Source organism: Benincasa hispida, chromosome 9 (genome assembly GCF_009727055.1).
Source record: "Benincasa hispida cultivar B227 chromosome 9, ASM972705v1, whole genome shotgun sequence".
Classification (NCBI taxonomy): Eukaryota; Viridiplantae; Streptophyta; class Magnoliopsida; order Cucurbitales; family Cucurbitaceae; genus Benincasa; species Benincasa hispida.
In genome coordinates this window covers 34,624,018-34,644,814 of record NC_052357.1, presented here as the reverse complement: position 1 = coordinate 34,644,814, position 20,797 = coordinate 34,624,018, and positions in this window count along the sequence as shown.

The window sequence follows — 20,797 nt, the reverse complement described above, 5'->3', positions numbered from 1 at the left end:
ATATGATTCAAATATTAATTATGTGAATTGGATTCATATAATTAAATTTAGTATAAATGTGATTTATATTAAATATTATGCATTAATGAGAAAATGAAAACTATAGGTTATATTGTATTTGATAAAATATTAAACTATAAGTTATATGTTATATTTGATGTAATATATAGTTTAATACATATTATATGATAAAGTGATTATCATATAAATATATATTAATGTTTTTTTATATAATTTTTCTTTTATTTATTTTAAATTTTGAAAAATTATTTTAGGAGGGAGTTGTAACTCCTTCCCTTTTTTCTCTCTAATATGTGAAAGTAGGAGAGTGCAGATGGTTACCATCATCTTCTTCCCCATTTGAGTTTTACTGAAAAACAATCTCTGCAAGAATTTTTTTCTCTGAGAAAAGTTCTCAGGCTCTCACTCTCCCTCCTCTCAAACTAAAACTCTATCACTCTCTTCCAAAATACCAAGAGCCCAAAACTCCTTAGATTCTCTTCCTAGAGAATACAGGGGAAGATTTCGTGTTGGTGTCCAAATTAGGATTTCGAGTTTGTGACCTTTTCAAGAAGAGGAATTATACGTGAAGATTAGATCTTCAAAAGTCAGTATTCTTGATCTCTTTATCCCTTTTCTCTTTTATTCATAATTAGCATGTTGTAGAAAGAAAATTTTAATTTGATTCATTATAATTCTGGATGATTTATTTTGATGCATTATAATTCTGTAAATTTATAATGTTCTGTAAAAATTGAGATTTGGCTTCGATTCCCGATTCTGCTCACGAAGCTAAAAATGTAGCGTTTTTCGTGATGGAGTTAGAATGCAATGAACGAAAGCAATTGGGGATCTAAGCACTCTAACTACATCAATTTTAGTTAATTAGCATGCATGTTCATAGTTTTAGAGTATTAGGGTTTCAAGTGAATACTTTTGATGATTCTCCCAGATTGATTGAATTCACCACGAAATTCTTCTTCAATCTTTGTAGTAGACCACCACAAGTATCTTCTCTACTAATCTTAGGCCTTAGATTGGAATGTGGTCTCCAAATTGAGAGGAATTTGAAGTAGTTTTTGAGAGTTAAGGTAGAGAGGAAGAACAGATTTTTCTTCTTCTGATTTTAGGTTGCATGAGAGCTCGATCTGATCTAAAACTTCAATATATAGAAGTTGATCATCTAGCTCAGATTAAACATAATGCTCAATAATATACCAAAAACTACAAAAAAAAATGAACAAAGAAAAAAAATAGAAAAAATGTAGGATCATTGGTTACTATTATTTTGGGAGGTTTACATATCTTTTATGTATATAAATGCAAAGAAAAATCGACGGTACCTTTTGAGAGATTAGAGCAAGTGCTTTAGGGATTGCATAAACAACAATGTTGGTAGGAGGACATACATCTAGAAGCAAGATACAAATTAGAAATATGAACCTAAAAATTATTAAAATGAATAAAAAAAGAAAAGTCAAGGTATAAAAGAAACAAGCGATGGATTGTCTACCAAAACTACTTATAGATATATCAAATATTTAAATAAAAATATCAATATTTAATCTAAAAATCAAACAATATTATTAAAAATCTACATTTTCCATAAATAAAATCCAATCAAATCAAAACTCCAACCTAACCTAATCCTTATAACAAATTTTGAAGCGATTTGTCTATCATTTACATTCTTTTTTTTTTTAAAAAAAAAAAAAAAGAACACACACAAATCTAAAATCACATTTTTAGCAAACTTCATTCTCCATCATTTACTTCTGTAAAACAAGTAAAATTAAAACCCCAACCTAATCTAATCTTTAGAACATGATTTGAAGTGATTTGTTAACCATTTACTTCTACAAATATACATACATACATACATACGTACATACATATTATCCATGAAGATCCTCAATTACAACATATTCTCCCAATTTTAAAAAAAATCAAAATTTCTCTTTTTAAAGCAAACTTCATTCCCGATCATTTACTTTAGTAAAATTTGACAAATTCTCATAAGAATTGCAGACACCTTCGACTATCAAAATATTTTGGAATGAATATGGAAAAACTAAAATAGCAATAAAATTATGAAACTAAGTTAAATGATTACTCACTTTTCAGAAAACTTGAATATTATTCTTGAGATCCTACGACTTTTAATGAAAAAATTACAATGGAACAAACTAATTTTATGAAACTTCTCCTTCATAAAAAGTTGTCACTTGAAACCTTATTTTATATTTGAAAGGTTTTAACATGAAGGGGTATGAGATTATCTAGAACAAAAGTTATGCGAAGAGCAATTTTACGTGGGGAGAAAAATAAAATTAAGGAAAAATGGTGAAATAGGAATTCTAAAAGAAAGTAAGAGTAAAATGGAGAGTTAAAGATTCTCTCCACAGATCTTTTAGGCTACGTTTGACATTGTATTAGGTGTGTCCATTTTGAAAAAATCTCAACTATTTTTTGTCTTTAATAAAACAAATTTAAATTCAATCGGTTAAATTCACTTTTAAAAACACGTTAAGTTCAAGTTTACTTTAAAAGCAGTATCCTACTACTAGCTTTTAGATTCTTCTAAAATCAAAATTTTTAATTAACATTTAGTTTTTAATTTTACACTTTAAAAAAAATATATTTTTATATATATTTATATATTTCTCATCTAGTCAAATCTATTTTCTATTTTTCATGAGTTAAATGCATTAGTTTTTTTTAAAAGTATACCATATTGATATTTTTTTAATAAAGTCATTTTCCTTGATATTTAAAAATTAATCTATAACAAACAAATCATAGTAAAAAAATTTTTAAGTTTTAATATTACTAAAAAAATGACAATAATGTTGGGATTGGTGTCCTAATTCTTTTGAGTCTCGTAGTTTGTAAACTATTTATACACATTGTTATTAACAAAATAAGTGTTATTTTATTTGCATTTACTCATATCCAATAAACTAAGATCTGTTATTTCATGTAAACTTAAGCATGTATATGAGACATACAAGTGGATCATGCCTTAAATAATAACCTAAATGGTCTGTAGTATAAGGATAAATGAGGGATACCTTATCCTGGTGACACTACGGATACGGCCCGCTTTGTAGATATTTACAAGTGTTGTAAAGTGCTATAAATGGTCTGATCCTGACCATTTATGTGAAGACATGCGAGCGGGGGTGTTCTATACAAAGAGTTTGTAAGACTGGACCACGAGATGATTAGTCTCTTTATATAACATCGTTGATAATTGAGACTTACATTTCACTAAAACGACCATAGGTGACATGATCTTAATCCTAAGTGTTTTGGGAACTCCTGCCTACGAGGGCGCTCCTTTGATTAGTATGGGTGAGAATGATCAGATTGCCAACTCAACAAGCCTACCTTCTTGAGGATTCGTCTAATTGGAGAGTTGGGAACTTGGGAACTCAGTTACACAAGATGAAATTCACTATTTCCCCAAAGCAGGGGTAAGTATATAAATTGCTCCTTTAAGGGTTGATTCCAGGTCTTGAACATAGTGGTCATACCCTCTCTTTAGAAGAGAGGACTTAGTCATAGTAGGACTATGACTTATTGTTCATTAGAGGAATCAGTGGTACTTAAGAAGTTAGATGTAACTACAGGGGCAAAACGATAAATTGGCCTAGCTGTACTTACGAGCGATTTGTGAAGGGTTATCGCACTGTTGATTGGTTATATGGACATATAAATATATCTGTAGTGAGAAGAGTATAGCTATTGGTCTTTAGTGTAGTGCCCGACAGTTAACAAATGGTGGATCTCGTGACTAAAGAGTTCAGTCAATTATTCACATACCGTTGGAGCTTTAAGCTACATGTCCATAAGGTCCCCTTGGTAGCTCAATGGGTTCAAGTTGAAAATCGGATTTTGGGTTAGTTTGAAGTGTTCAAATTAACAAGAGGAAATTCAATTATATGTGATATAATTGGTATGATGTATGAGATATATTATGGAGGAATTAATATAAATATGATTTATATTAAGTACCATAAAATAGAAAAAGAACTATGGTTTATATATTTCATATGATGAAATATTAAAACTATAGGTTATAAATATAAGATGATAAGTTGGTTATCATATTTATTTATAATATATTAATTATATGATAATTAATTTTTTTTCTCTAATAACCGATTGAGTGGGGGTTATTGAAAGTTTTATGGTAATCGTGAGATAAAAGGAAAATTGTTTTCCAAAATTAAGAGTTGATCCATTTGGAAAATTCTCACGAAAAAGGGCTATCAAGGGAAAATTGTTTTACTAAACGATAGCCATTGAGAGTCTAAACGATCGTTTAAAAGTTTACTATACGATAGTTACTCAGCTGATCGTTGCTACACGATCAAGTAGCAAATTCTATGCGATAGGCTTGCATTTTCTAAACGATCTAGTACATTGTCTATGCTACATTCTCACACCGAGAATACCAAGGTAACACTTGTGGTGTGTCCCTACTTTGTTCGTGAATGGAGTTGGACTCGATTGGATTCGTGAAGCATTCAAATGATCGTTGTGTTTGTGGTCGTATTGTTTCGATCGTTGCGTTCGAGTGCATTGTTGGACGTATTGGAGACTAATCGAGGGATACTTGAAGAATGATTTTTCAAAGGTACCATACTCTATCCCTTGTATTTTGTTTTAGCATGCTGTAATTTCTACTATAACCTATTAGTTTCTGTTTAAGACTATAAGTGTTTGTGTTCATTGGAACGAAATTTGGAACGATCCACTTTCGCTGATCATGGAGATCCCTATTTGTGATTTCTTTCAAATAAAACTATTTTAGTTATTATATCTAGAATAAGATGTTTTTGTATTTATTTATCAAACAACCTAATCTATTTTTTCAAGTTTAAGCAGAAATTTACCAAACACTATTTTACTAATTTTCACATCTAATCTTTCTAAAAGCACGGTTGTCAACCATTATTTTAAAAGCTATAGCAATCCCAAACAGAGCCTTAATGGAGTAGAGTAATATGAAAGAGAAAATATTAACAAATAATAATAATTTTAAAAATAAATTACCTCAGCTAACAAATAGTACTATAATAATTTTAGACTCTGGTTGGGATTGCGTTTGCAATCGTAGGGAGTATTTTAGGAAAATTTTAACCGCCTTTATTATTTAGTAAATCAAATTATTAAATAATCTAAGAAAATCACTTTTTAAATTATAACTAACCTGTGAAAACTAATAGTAGTAGCTTTTAGATTTCGCTTTTCTAAAAATTTGTTAATTTCTTAATCATTTAAATAAACATTTTAGAATAATATTCTTCCATATTAATATACTTTTTACTTATATATTTTCGGATTTTAATTGATTCAATTTTTTTTCTAACAATTATATTTCTTAAAATTTTATCAGATAATTTAGAAAAAATGTTAGCTGAAATTCAAATCATATAAAATTTTTAAAAGTATATATTATAATCAATTGTAAATTAATTATTGATGTGAAAATAATTAAAATAATAAATCTACTTTGGTTCATATAATTAAATTGCCAATTTATTATTAATTTATCTAATATCGTAACTAGTTTTTATAATTTAAAAATAAAATTTTGCAAATACCATTTTGTATCCATCCACAGCTGATTTTTCAAAAAGCAAAATTAACAATAATTATTTTAAAAGTTAAAGCAACCCAAAAAAAGTCTGTCTCTCCCCCCTCCCCCCCAAAAAAAAAACTACATCAACTAAAAATGATTAAAATAATTTTTATTGAAAAAAGTAAATATAGTATATTTTCTATATTGCCATTAAAATTCATTAAAGAAATTCAGTTATACAAAAAAAAGTCTGATGGAATAAAAGAATAAATTAAAACATTTGTTTTTGTTAGATGAAAAAAATATTAGTAGTTAGAGAGAGAAACAAATAAAATAATTGATAAAAAAAATAGATTATTTTCCTATATAGAAAAATGAACAAAAATATTTACAAATATAGCAAAATTTCACCGTCCATCTGCAAATAGATTGCGATAGAGTACTATCTGTATTTATTTTTGTTATGATAGATATAGATAGTAGTTTATCGTGGTCGATTGATATATATGCAGATAGAAGGTGATATGTTTCTATTATGTGTAAATATTTTCAGTAGTTTTGTCATTTATAATAATTTTCCTAAAAAAATTGTCGGTCTCATTTATAGATGAGAGAGCATATATAAGTAATTAAAAAGAAGGAAATTTGAGAGTATAATCAAAACTGGGTGTCAAATTGAAAATAGTAAAAGACGAAAATGCTTGGTTTTAGCCCAACTAATGACATTGAAATTAAAAAATTTCTATTTATAAGAATTTCACATGGAAAAAAAAAATCATATTTACTGTTTTTGCCCCTGTATTTATACTGTATTTGTCAATATTACCTCTACCATAGTAATTTGACTTACCTTTAATTCACATCTCTCCAACCCAAACATTTCGATATTTTCTTTTTCATACATTGATTCTAAATGATTTTAAAATTTCAAATTACGAATTATACATTTATCTTTTAAGATATGACAAAACTACTCAAACTATTTTTAACTATAGCAAAATATCATATATCAGTAATAGATAGTGACATTTTGCTATATTTGTAAATAAATTGACTCGTTTAAAAACAGACCTTAAAATTTTTCATTTTTTTCTCTTCTTTAATTAATTTGGATTCTTTTAGTATTTATTCGTTTAACTTTCACCGCCAGCATTCTAAATTGAAGCTGCAGTCATTCTTCAGTCAATAGCAAATTTCATGTACGTCCCATTTGTTTTCTTTTTCAATATATTCTTTTTTTCCTTATCGATTAAAATTTGTTTCTTTTGTTTCAATTCAGATGTCTTTTCAATTCATAACATATTCGACAATGGAAAAATGGGATGATAATAATTAGTACTATGATTTTTTGGTGGTTGATGTATAGGTTTTCATGAACTCCATATTACAACACTTTATTGATTGCATTAGGAAGAAGTTTTTATTTTTAGGTAATTACATGATCTCTTGCTTGGCTAATGTACAAGAATATGGTCCTAATAAAACCAACACAATTAGAATCATTGAAAATAAGGTGACATGGCTCATGGTTTTACTGTGGTTGTCGATCATTGTGATATTAATGTCATGGATTCAACAAATAGTGTGTATATATCTACAAGACGTCACCTTAGAAAGATCCAGCAATATACAAGCAAGTGATAAGAGTTAACTTGAATTCATAAATTTTGTTGACTTTGATGTTCTAATGGGGTATCTTCCATGACGGTTATGTGTTTTTCCAAGTAAATCAAAGCTGAAAAAAGCCTTATATCTACTTGGTACTCAAAACCAATCTTCATCTATGAACGGTTAGACCAAACAATAAATAATTAGTTCTTAGATTGGTGTAATTTGTTTAATTTGGAAAGATCCGTCGTATATTTATAGTAATTTGTGAGTATAACTCAACTGTTTATGATACATATCTTCAATTAAAAAGTCGAGATATTTGAATTTTCACTTTCACATGTTAGAACACTATGGTTTCTCATATTATGATTATTATTTTTTTAATCTCCTTCATATTTATCCTAATGTTACTGTAGAAATACTCGTGGTAATTTCTCCCACTTTCAACTTGGACATTATTTGATGAGTGTCAACACAAATGAAGAATAAATACGTGCATATCTGATTTGATGTCACTTGGCAATGTAATAGCCTTTCCCTCTATGCAAAGTGGACTTTTGCTTGCTCCCAATTGCTTCAAGAACCTTCATTATATGTTATGAATTATGGGCAATCCACTTAATCTTTTCAATAACCAACCACCTTATAAAATTTATGCTCTTTATATACTTCTCTTTGGCCTTAAGGAATTTTGTAAGAAGAGATCAAAACTCAACTTGGTGACTATTGAATCTTTAATAAAGTCTAGTTTATCTTTAGAAACATTCTACAAGAATATAGCATTATCACATGATTAATCTTCTTGCATTGCTTCAACAATTTTCTTGTGTTGTTCATTTATTGTAGGAAAAAGAAGGAAGAATCCGAGGAGAATATGGAGAGGAATTCGAAGGTCGTCGCGGTCATGATCGTGTTCATGTTGCTATTGACCAGCTCTTGCTTGCTTACTAATGGAAAACACCAAGACGAGCATCATCAACAACTACTTCATGATGAGAATAATGTAAAGAAAGCCAAAGGTAGCAGATTCCCATATGAACAAAGCCCCCATCGTGAGTGTAATAGGGAAGATTACAATTGTTGGAAGCAAGCACCAAATTATAATTAATTAAACTTCAAATATGTAGAGAGTTTAAAAGGGCTCTTTCTCTTCCATTCCATACTTGTGAAGACATGATGATATGTATGCTTGTATTCCATGCCTTGAAAGCTATGAATAATGAATGAAAGTATCTAGCATTTTTTTTTTTTAAGTTCAACAATAATAATATATGGAGTAGAAGTTGGAACTAACCTCTTGGTAAAAAATATATATTTTGTGTTAGTTCAAGGTAAAAAATATATATTTTGTGTTGGTTGAACTATGTTTATGTTAACAGTTTCATTTGTTTCTTGTTTGTGTAAATTTATAATAAGTTTTGAAATAATATTATTATATTCGTTCAACAAAATTTTTCAATAAATTTATTTCGTTGAATAAATTTGGTTTTGTATTGATTTTAGTATGGTATGATCTCCAATATTTAATCACTTGAAGGAAGTTTTTCTTTCAAGTCTTCTTGGAGTTTCACTTTTGAAGCCTTTAAGAACTTCATAAGAATGTAAGAGAAGTTTTCGTCTTCCTAGTCTTTAGTGTTCAGATCTTAAAGAGAGTTATACTCTTTAAAGCTATCTTCATAGTTTCAATAAAGTTATTGTTCTTCATATTTTTAGAGTATGAATCTTCGAATCTTTAGATCTTCAGAGCTTCGGTCTTTAGTTCTTCCAATATTCCTCTGAAATGAAGGGTAGGACCTCTGTTCATAGAGTCTCTTAGAGACATTACATGGGTTTGAGCCCGATTACTTATAGGCCAAGAAAGTGGGCATGGTCTTGTATCTTTTATTTGGTCCAACTTTCCACTGCAGCTTAAATTAGGTCATTCCTCTACTTCAATTCTAGTTAGGGTTTCATGAGGCATGAATTTTGGTAGCTACTCAACCTCATGAAGTATTTTGAGGTGCCAGCTTAAATTGGGTTTCATGAGGCATGATAGACTTCTATCATTTTCTATTAGATTAGTGATAGACAATTATAGACGTTTATCATTAATCATATGATAGACAATTATAGATGTCTATCATTGATCACTGTCTATCATTGATCTGATAGACAATGATAAACGTTTATCATTGTCTATAACTAATCTAATAGGTAGTAATAGAAGTCTATCAATGATATATTTATATGATATTTTATTTGTTTGAAGTTTGTGTTTAGTGATAAATTTATTATTTATCTTTACATGTAGCCACCTTGATAATGTATTTTAAAAAGAAGTTAATTTCGATCAGCTCAAGTTTAATTTTGGACTTCATCTTGGCTATTAATTTGGATTAAATTAGATTAGACCTTAATAGAAATATGTCACTTATAGAATTATAAGTATATGATTGATAAACCCTATTATTGATAGACTCAGATAGACTCTAATGATATTATTAAATCATTATTTTTGTCTCATAGACTTTGATAGATGTATATCGAAGTCGATGACTAATTAACTTCTTTTTTATTATTTCAACTTTGGCTAATATTACCAATACATTTTAATTAACCAATAAACGTCTATCAATGATAGAAATGATAGAATGAAAAAGTATATTAGTGATAGACTTCTATCACTCAATATTAATGATAACATCAGTGATAGAAGTCTTAGAAGTCTATAATTGATATACTTATTTGATACTTTATTTGTTTAAGATTTGTGTTTAATGATAAATTGATAGTTTGTGTTTACATGTAACCACCTTGGTAATTTGAGGCCAAAGAGACAACCAATACCTGTAGTATGTTGATAGACCCTGATAGAATCCAATGATAAAATTATAAGTATATGGTTGTTTTTTATAGAAGTATCTCACGGATAGACTCTGATTGAAGTATATATGTCAAATTCTCGGTGCAGAAGCGAATGATCACCTTTGTGTCAAACAATTTATTTTTAGAACTAATTAAAACAAAGAATTCATTGTACAAAGAGATAAACATCACGTGAAGCATGTTGTACAAAATAAATTGAGAGGAAAGAGAAAAGATAGAATACTTACCCTTGAAGAACTCTTTCTTTACGTACTCTTCTCCTTGAATCACCAATTGGAAACTTCCTCACGGACACAACAACGTGAAAACATCAACACTGGACACCACCACAAGTAAAGTTATGGGCGTGCCTTGTTAAATTTGGTGAGGGAGAAGGAGTAATAGTGAGAGAAAACTAACAAGAATAAAGGGATTTTTCTTCACAGTGTTTCACATTAGAATCGTCATCATCACTCCTCCCTATTCACCTTCCATCATCAAAACGGAAGAGATTTTTCTTCACAGTGTTTCACGTTAAAAAAAGAGCAAAAGTTAGAAGTCTTATTTTTGTTTTTGTTATCACAAATAAATTTAGAATTATAATCATGAGTTTAAGGGTTTTTTTTCAAACAAACTTTGTTTTAAGATTTTTGAATTTATTTTTAAATTATCAATATTTTGACAAAAATTGTTGGAGGAATTTAAATCATCTCTTTTAAAGAAGATTGATCATTTTTGCAAATTTCAAGAGAAGAATTAGAAACATGTTTTTTGTTTGAAACATTATGATCGCAAAAATTAAGAGATGGATGAGAAGAATTATGGGAAATCCAATCAAAGTCATAATCTATAGAGGGAGCTACCAAAGAATCAAAATTTTCATACAACATGGAATCAACAAAATCATCTATCTCATCATGCGTATCAATTGAGTAAAGAGACAAGTACTCTTCTGGAGATTTCATAGCATCGTAAATGTTGAATTATTTTACTTCTCCATCAAATTCTACTGACAAAGGCCCTTTATCTACATCAATTCTAGTTTTTTCAGTTTTCATGAAAGGTCTTCCTAGTAAGATAGTAGAAAAAGACGTAGTGTAAGGTTCATCCATTTTTAAGATATAGAAATCAATGGGAAAAATCAATTCATCTACTCTCAACATGACATCTTCAACTATGCCTAGAGGTTGTATGTATAACCTATCGGCTAATTGTATCAAATGTTAGTTTTCTATAGGTCATTCAATTTTAGGTCTTCATGAACATGGTAAGGCATAACATTTATTGAAGCTCCTAAATCTAGCATAGCATGCGTAATGATTCTTTCTCCTATTTTGCATGACAAGGTAAATATTTCTGGATCTTTACATTTTTTAGACATATCTTTCTTTAACAAAATAGAGACATTCTTGTTAATGGTTACTCTCTCCTCTTCCTTCCCTTTTCTTTTCTTAGTACATAAATCTTTAAAAAATTTAGCATACTTAGGAATTTGTTGGATAGCATTAAGATAAAGGATGTTAATTTGTACCTTTTTGAACATCTCAATAAGCTCCAAATCGATATCTTCTCCTTTAGGTCCTGCTAATCTACTAGGGATAGTGTCTTAGGTACATAGGGTTCTACTTTAGGAAGAGAGTAATCACATACCTGGGGAAAAATAGGAGTCTCCTTTGGTTCACTTACCTTACTCTCTTGTTCTTTCATTACCTTTTCTTGCTTCTTTGAAAGGGAATGAACTGGGTTTGCATCTTGAAATGAGAAGAAGGAGGGAATCTCCTTTCTACTTCTAAGAGCTATTGCACTTACCTTCACGTGCTCCGATTGGGTGGGAAGCTTTCCAAAGGACTTTCTTTCTAGCTGGCTTACCACGATTGTTAGTTGGGTTATTTGAGTCGCCAAATTGGTGAAGCCTTGTCTTGTTGGAAAGATTTTATATCTTGTTGGAGTGATTTTGTCTCTTGTTGCAATTAAATGTTGTCATTTTGAATTTGATGAAGCTCCTGTTGAAATTTCAAAGAGTGGTTAGCTAATGATTTTACAACATCCTCTAAAGACATACTTGAGGAAGATTGATTCCGGTTTTCAAATTGTCCTTGAGATCCCCACTTGAAGTTAGGATGAACTCTCCACCCTTGATTATAGGTTTGTCCATGCGGATCGTATTTTCTTTCGAAGCCCCCTATTGCATTCACTTGAGCTTATAGGCAAGCTTCAGATGTATGTCCGGCTACTCCACATGCTCCACATGTCTCAACTTGATGGAAACTACCTTGGGAAACCTATGTAAAAAGAGACACAAGATTAGAGACTTGAGTTTGAAGCTTACTTACCTCTTTGGATTGAGCAATGTTGTGGTCGAGAGTCCTTGATTCAAAATTATGAGAATTTTCCACTATAGTGGATATGAGTTGACTAGCTTTGGTGGGCTTCTTGTCAGCTAAAGCCCGTCCAGTGGTAGCATCAATGTTGCTCCTCTCTAATGGAAGCAAACCTGAATAGAAATATTGGATAAGATATTGTTTAGAAATTTAATGATGAGGAAATGAAGCACAAAGTTGTTTATATCTTTCCCAATATTCATAAAGTAACTCTCCTACAACTTGCTTAATGCTATAAATTTCTTTTCTAATATTGTGTGCCTTAGATGCAGGGAAAATTTTTTTTAGCAACTTCTTTTTCAAACCATTCCATGTAATGATGGATCTTGTCGGCAAGTAGTACAATCAATCTTTGGCCACATCCTTCAATGAGAAGGGAAAGGTCCTAAGATTAAGTTGTTCTTGGGTTATACCATGTGGGAACATTCCATCACATATGAGATGAAATTATTTCATGTGTTTGTGTGGATCCTCGTCGAGTTGCCCGCTAAATGTAGGCAAGAAATGCACAAGTCCTGGTTTAAGTTTGAATGGAATGGTAGTCTCTGGGTACATTATGCACAATGGTCGTTGGTTGTAATCCGGCTCTGCAAGCTCTTGCAAGGTTTGCTCCCTTGCTTCTCTAATAATGCTTGATCGAGTTGGTTCTTCTTCTTCTTGTCTTAGCTTTTCAAATCTCCTTCTTATCCTCTTATTCTTTCCCTTCAAAATCGCCTCTCCTCGCGGTCAATGTCTACAATCAAATCACAAAGTATACTCTGAGAGGAGCAAGTCATACACAAAAGGAAATTTAATCACAATAATTATTTTTGGGTTTATTACTTCTCTTTTTTTTTTTTTTAAAAGGGATTCAAAATTCAAATAAGTTGATTGCACAGTTCCTTGACAACGGCACCAATTTGTTCAAGCTAAAAATGATGTCATTAGTTCAACTTAACCTAAAGAAAATAAAATTTGTAAAGCACGCATACCTACTAATACTAACATGTAGTAATAGTGGAAGCACAAGGTCGATCCACAAAGATACATTGGAAAAATTGAGTTTTGAAATCCAAATTGAAGGGGGGGGGGATTGTAGGTTTTAAGAAACAAAATAAAAGTAAAACAAAAATTGATATGAAATTTTGGTAATGAAATTAATGAGAGAGAGTATGAAAGAAATTATGTAAGAATTTCAATGGAAAAAGGAACTTAGGGTTTTTATGTAGAATAACATAATTCTATCATAGACTTGATTGAATTCAAGCAATTCAATAGTTCAATAGTTCATTAAGGCTAAGCCCTAATGCCCTAATTAGCCAGTTAACCTAAATTGGTCAATTAACCCTAATTTAGTTCATAAATGCTTCCTAAAGACATTCCACATTTAATTCCTAAATTGCATGCATTTCTTGGGTTTTCTCAACTATGACATTTATTCAAGCATGATTAATATGAATGTTCAAAACTAGTAAATCTTTTCAAGAAAATAGGAAAAGAAGTCCAAACATTCCATCGAAATCACTAGTTCTTGCAACCTAATTACAATTATGCTATAGAGCCATGTAATTTTGTATATAAATATCAATTAAATTAGAGTTGTTAATTCATCTTTAACAGACTTTATTGAGATTAAGAACAAGAGCATTCAAGAACAACGAATTACAAGAGAAAAATTAAAAAATAGTCTCAAGAATTTATTAATCTAACATAATCCCAAAAAAGTAAACTTACCTACTCATGAAGTAGCAAAATCTTCAAGAAATCCATTGAATCTTGCAAGAAAATGATACAATAATGAAGAAATTATAGAATTCTCTCTCAAAATCACGAAATTTTATCTCAGAATCGTAAAAATAATCTCCCCTCAATTTCTGGAAAATTTGATTTTTAATAAATGCAGGTCGCAACATTGCAACACTGATAGGAAGCATTGCAATGCTTGCTTGCGCGAAGGCGCATGTGCGAACTTTTATTTTTCCGTCAATGTTCGTAGCGTTGCAACACTGCCCTGTTTTTCAGCATTTTGTTACTTTCTGTCTTCTACCATCGAGCCAGCGTTGGCCTTTCTATTTTTCTAGCGTTGCAACGCTGCTTTGTTAATGGCAAAATGTTAAATATCTTGACTTCTTCTAGTTAGGTGATTTTTTTGCTCGGTTTTGCTTCTTTTAGCTCCAAACTTCTTCTAATTGCTCAAAAGTGCTCCTGGGACTATTTTACCTATAAAATAGACATATTAAGAAAATTGAAATATAAAATTGAAGGAGTTAACGTGTAAAATATAGTTCATTTCAAAACCTATCAACGTCTGAGGTAGAGCCACACTACTCGGCAGTTGGCCTCTCATTACACTACTTCAACTTTTTAAAGGTATCTCCTAGCTTCTTTTTGATCTATCTAATCTCTTCCTTCTACGAGAGTTTTATACATATATATATATATATATATATATTATATATGGGATACGTATGTTTGTATGTATGTATGTATGTATATATACATCTATAATAAATTAAATAACACTCTATTTATTATTAAGAAAAAAATTAATTTGAAACATGAAAAGTTCCAAATTCTGCAATAGAAAAGAAATTAAATACTTAAATGTAAAGAAAATGTTTTAGGTCGGTCTCGGCCTTATGCCTACTTTCACTTCTCATCTGTCTTTGTATCCTATGTCACCTTTAGAGCAGTATAGTAGCACTCTGTTTCTATTCTTTGATCTCTCTCGACAATTCCAAGTCCCCTTGGGGTTGGAAACTTCATAACTTGGTGGAATGTAGACTTGATAGCTTTTAAATCGTGCAAGGTAGGTCTTCCCAAGATCGATTATAGATTGAGGAGCAATCCATTACCAAGAATTCCACCATTTTTTCACGAGGCTGCTTCCTTCCCCAAACGTCACTGGAAGTTGTATGCTTCTTTCAAGATTTACCCTTTCTCCTCTAAAACCTATTAGTGGTGTAGTGCTCAATTTTAGGCCCTCTTTTCCTATACCCTTGACAATAAATATGAGAGTGATAAAACATCTATCGAACTTCCTCCATCATCAAGGACACGAAGTACCTTTATGTTGGCTATTATTAAGGATTGCTGATGGAGAGAACTTGCCTCACCTTCTTTGAACTCTATGGTCAATCCTTTCTCATTAATTTATAAGAGAATATGTAATTCATTTTAGGTTCGTGATGGGCACAATAAAATGATCAAGAGACCGAGTATCGTCCTCTGAAAAATTTGTTTGACTCACTCTTAACTACTTAGAGGTCCTTCTAATTTTATCTAGAGGACTGAACTGTGATGATAATTTAACTAATCTAATCCTAAAAAGCGAATAAAAGATAACACAGGGGAAAACTACATAAAGATACGTCCTAGAGTGATGATTTCATTAATGGATCAACTAAATTAATTATTTAGATCTCGAATTCATTTTATGCTAACTATAAACCTAAGAGTCTTTTATCCAGGTATCCTCTATCGAGCTCAACCCTTCCTCATTCTCATGCAATCAATTAATTAGGTGCAACATTAGATTCCTCTAATATCGATCTCTATTAATCTTCTATCATTCTCATGCATAGTTGATTAATAGATTGACATACTGGTTCCAATCTAGCTCCCTTTCTCAAGTAAGACATCAAATTAAAATCACTGAAACAGTAGCTAACTATTCAAATGCATTAAACATAAGCACGTCAAAATAGTTTATGTTGGGGTTGATGCCTTAAATCTCGTAGGGTCCTATAGCTTGTAAATGTTTCGTACAAACTCATTGTTTATTTAATAAAATATATGATATTTTATTCCATATCTGTTGCATTAATCACAAACCAATAAACTAACATCCAGGGTTATCTTGTAGCTTAAACATGTATGTAAAGACATATGGGTGGATCATGTTTAAGTGATAACCTAAATGGTCTGTAGTAGATGGATAAGGTTGGAGACTTTATCCTAGTGACACTACGAGTACGACCCGTTTTGTAGGTATTACAATTGTTGTAAAGTACTACAAATGATCTGATCCTTATAATTCATGTGTAGACATGTGAGCTGGGATATTCTATACAAAGGAGTTTGTATAAGATTATACCACGAAATATTTTGTCTCATTATATAACACCGTTCATAATGAAGACTTAATTTCACCAGGATGACCATAGGTAACATGACTTGAATCCTGAGTGAGTTGTGAACTCCTTCCTATGAGGGCGATCCTTTGATTTGTATGAGTGAGAGTGGTCAGATTGCTGACTCAATAAGCTTAGCATTTTAAGGATTCATCTGATTGGGGAGCTGGGAACACAGCTACACAAAGAAGGAATTCACTCTTTCCCTGAGGTCGAGGTAAGTAGATAAATTGATCCCTTACGGGCTGATTCCAGGGCTTGAACAATGTGGCGCCACACGCTCTTCTGGCACGAGAAGGGCTTAGTCATAGTTGGACTATGGTCATTTATTCATTAGAGGGATCAGTTGTACTTAAGGAGATAGATGTAACTACAGGGGCAAAATGGTAATTTTGGTCCAACTGTACTTACGAGCAATTTGTTAAGGGTCATCATACTGTTGATTGGTTATATCTAATGGATACAGAAATATATCTGTAGTGTAAAGAGTGCAGTTGTAGGTCTTTAGTGAAGTGTTCGACAGTTAACGGATGGTGAATAATTTAATTAAAGAGTTTAATTAGTTATTCATGAACCATTGGAGCTTCAAGCTACCGGTCCATGAGGTCCCCTCGGTAGCTCAACTGAATTTAATGAGGATCAAGTTTTGGATTAATTTAAATTGTTCGAATTAATTAAGAGAATTAATTATATGTGATATAATTAAGTTTGTTTTATTATATATGATACAATTATTATAATGTATTTGATACACTATAATATAAAGTATTTATGAGAGGAATTAAATGTTTGAATATGATTCAAATGTTAAATATATAAATTAGAATTATATATTTAAAATTTAATGTAAATATGATTTATACTAAATGCCATTAGTGAGAAAAAAGAACCTGTAGGTTATATATTGTATATAATACAATATTAAACTATATGTTATATGTTGTATATGATATAACATATGATTAGTGAATATATAATAAATTGGTTATTATATATTTAGAATTATGAATTAAAATTATTCAATAACTATTAATTATTTTATTATTAAATAATGTTCTTATTTAATTTTAAAATTAATTATTTAGAGGGAGTTACAACTCCCTTCTCCCTTTATTTCTCTCCACCACATATGTGGTTTAATGGCACTAAAAGGTTCTTCATCTTCTTCTTGCAAAATAGAGAAGACAGTGAGTAAAAAAGAAATACAGAGTTCAACACAAAATCCTTTTTCCTCTCTCAGAGAAATTTTTTCTTCTTCCCTCTTCTCAAAATCATTCAGAGCCCATCACTCCTGGGTTCTTCATCCAGAGGATACCGAGGTTTTCAAATGGTAGTATCATTTGGGATTCCAAGGGTTTCACAAGTGAAGAAAAATCTTCAAAAGATAGGTTTTCTGAAAACCCTATCTTTTTTTTAAAAAAAAAATCAGCATGATGTATAATTTTTACAAATGCATGATTTCTTCTATCTTCTCTGTAAAATTTGTATTTCAAAAGAATTGGGATTTGGGAAGATCCTGCTTCCACTTAAGGTTCCCTCATAGGAGTTTCCTTAATTGGTACCAGAGCATGGTTGTAATCCCAAACTGCCAATTTTTTTGTGAATTAATTTTACAAGAATGAAGGAATTTATTGATTTGCATTCTCTGTTTAAATTCATATGATGAATGGTTTTTATATGGAATACGGTTTGTTAATAGATGTTTTTGAGATAGGGCATAGTTTTTATGTTTTTTTTTTTTTTTAATGTTTACAATTTGATTGTAAGGGCCAAAGTTTTTGGGGCATAATTACTATAGAGTCTGTATTCATATTGTATCGAGTCATTCGTGTTGTTCCCGGAGGTTTTCAAGCGTTTCGAGGATGTTTTTGGAAGTCGATTCTAGGAAGGTTGTATCTGTACAATAGCAGACTATATCATAGTGTCGCGACACTGTGCCCTAGCGTTGTAACGCTCCGAGTGGTGAATGGAGAACTATGACACGGAGAAATTTCTCCCGTTCGCTCAGGGTTCGCCCGATTCAAGCGGTTCGAGGGCGGTTCAGTTGAAGGTTGGACTGGTTCAAGTGGTTCGAGGGCGGTTCAGTTGAAGGTTGGACTGGTTCATGGCTTGGTTCGAGCAGTTCAAGGCCCGATTCACTTGTTTCAAACTGGATGATTTTTATTGTTGTAATAATTAGCCATTTTTATTTTTTTTAGTGTCCTATCCCGATCCATTAACTTTTATATTAGATATACATGTGATGTATGTTTTATTGGTTTATGTCATATTGTATGTCATATAGATTAAATCTCACCATAGGTTATGCATTTGTTTTCATGCATCATTTTTATATTATAAGTATTATAATATTAGAATGTGCATGATTTAATTATGAAGCAATGCTCGTGCATCATATAATATAATTATTATTTTATATACATGCATATATTAATAACATATACACGCAACATGAATATTATAAGAGTTACAATATAAAGTTTGGATTTATGTTTTTTTATAGTATGTTATTAATGTCTTTCATTACTTTATAGTATGTAATTGTTATATATATTAGTAACGAAATTGAGATTGTATGAAGCATAACACTACCTTAGGTTAATTTATAATTGTTATGATGAACTAATTAAGTATCAAGCATGCAATGAACGGATTTTTAATTGTTTCATTTATTTATAATCGTTATAATTAAATGAGATTAGAATTAAAATCAATAATAAAGAGTTGCATGCAAACCTTAGGTTATAATCATTTTTTAAAACATGTTTTAAAATATGATTGAGATAGACCTAAGATCATATTTCTAGTAAGATTAGAAATCTTAGTTTAATATTTTAATCGATTATTAGGATTAAATTGATTCTTAATAAAAGATTAAATATGTAATAAATGTATCTATAAGGAACCTTTTGTCTAAGGCAAGTTCTGTCTAAGCTGGGGTACTTAAATTGACGGAAATGCCGCACCTCTACCTAGGAACCTACCTGGAAAAATGAAATAGATAGATTTGCTACATGCATGCAACATTGATTAAAGTTTGTTAAAGAGTTTAATAAGACTTCAATCAAAATTGTTTCATTATCAAAGATAAGTATTTTTTTTTAGCAAATTAAATGTTCACTTAGTTAAATTCAATAGCCAGGTTTTTCCTAAGTCAATGATGACTAATAGTTACAGTGACAAGGTGTTGTTTTTGTTTATTAGTTGATAATGTCTCCTGGGTTGTTTCCCTCTCAACTTTGGATCTTAGCAAGGGACACTTGATCACCCTACGGTAACTTTCATCCTGCCTCACTGAAACATCATTGCAAAATTAGATATTACTTAGGGTACATTAGAGTTTTGCTAAAGCCGATTGGTTGTTTTCATGGTCAATGCAAAATAAACTAATTCATAAATAGTTTGTTCATTTTCAACAAATTTTATTATGGCTATCGCTGCATTAAACTTGCTCGCTACTGATAAATTAACGGGCAAAAATTACGTTAGTTGAAATACACAATCAACAAAATATTGATCATCGATGATCTTCGTTTTGTCCTAATGGAGGATTATCTTCCCATTCCAGCTCCCAATGCTCCTCGAGACGTTCAGGAAACTTACGAGCTTTGGACACAGGCAAACGAAAAGGCCTGAGCGTATATCTTGGTAAGTCTTAATGAAGTCTTAGTCAAGAAGCATGAGCCCATGCTCACAGCACGTGAGATAATGAAGTCCTTAAGGGGAATGTTCGAACAATCGTCTGCACAGCTCAAGCATGACCCTCTGAAACACATCTTCAATGCCCGTATGCAAGAAGGGGCATCTATTCGAGAACATGTTCTCAACTGATGGTCCATTTCAGCGTAGCAGAGATGAATTGGTCAAGCATTGATGAAGCCAGTCAGGTTAGCTTAATTTTGGAATCTTTACCTAAAAGTTTCCTCCACTTTCATAGTAATGTTATTTGAACATTATTGATTACAACCTGACCACTCTGCTCAATGAGCTACAGACCTTCCAATCTTTGATGAAAAGCAAGGAGCAAAAGGGTGAGGCAAAGGTTATCTTATCCTCAAAGAAGTTCCACAAAGGTTCGACCTCTGGGACAAAGTCTGTACCTTCTTCCTCCTACACCTAAAAAGGGAAGAAAAAGAAGGGTGGGATAGGAAAAGCTAACCCTATAGTTGCTGCTCAAAGGGGTAGTAGGCCAGACAAGGCTGCAAAGGGAATTTGTTTCTATTGCAACAAGATGGCCATTGGAAGAAGAACTGCCCCAA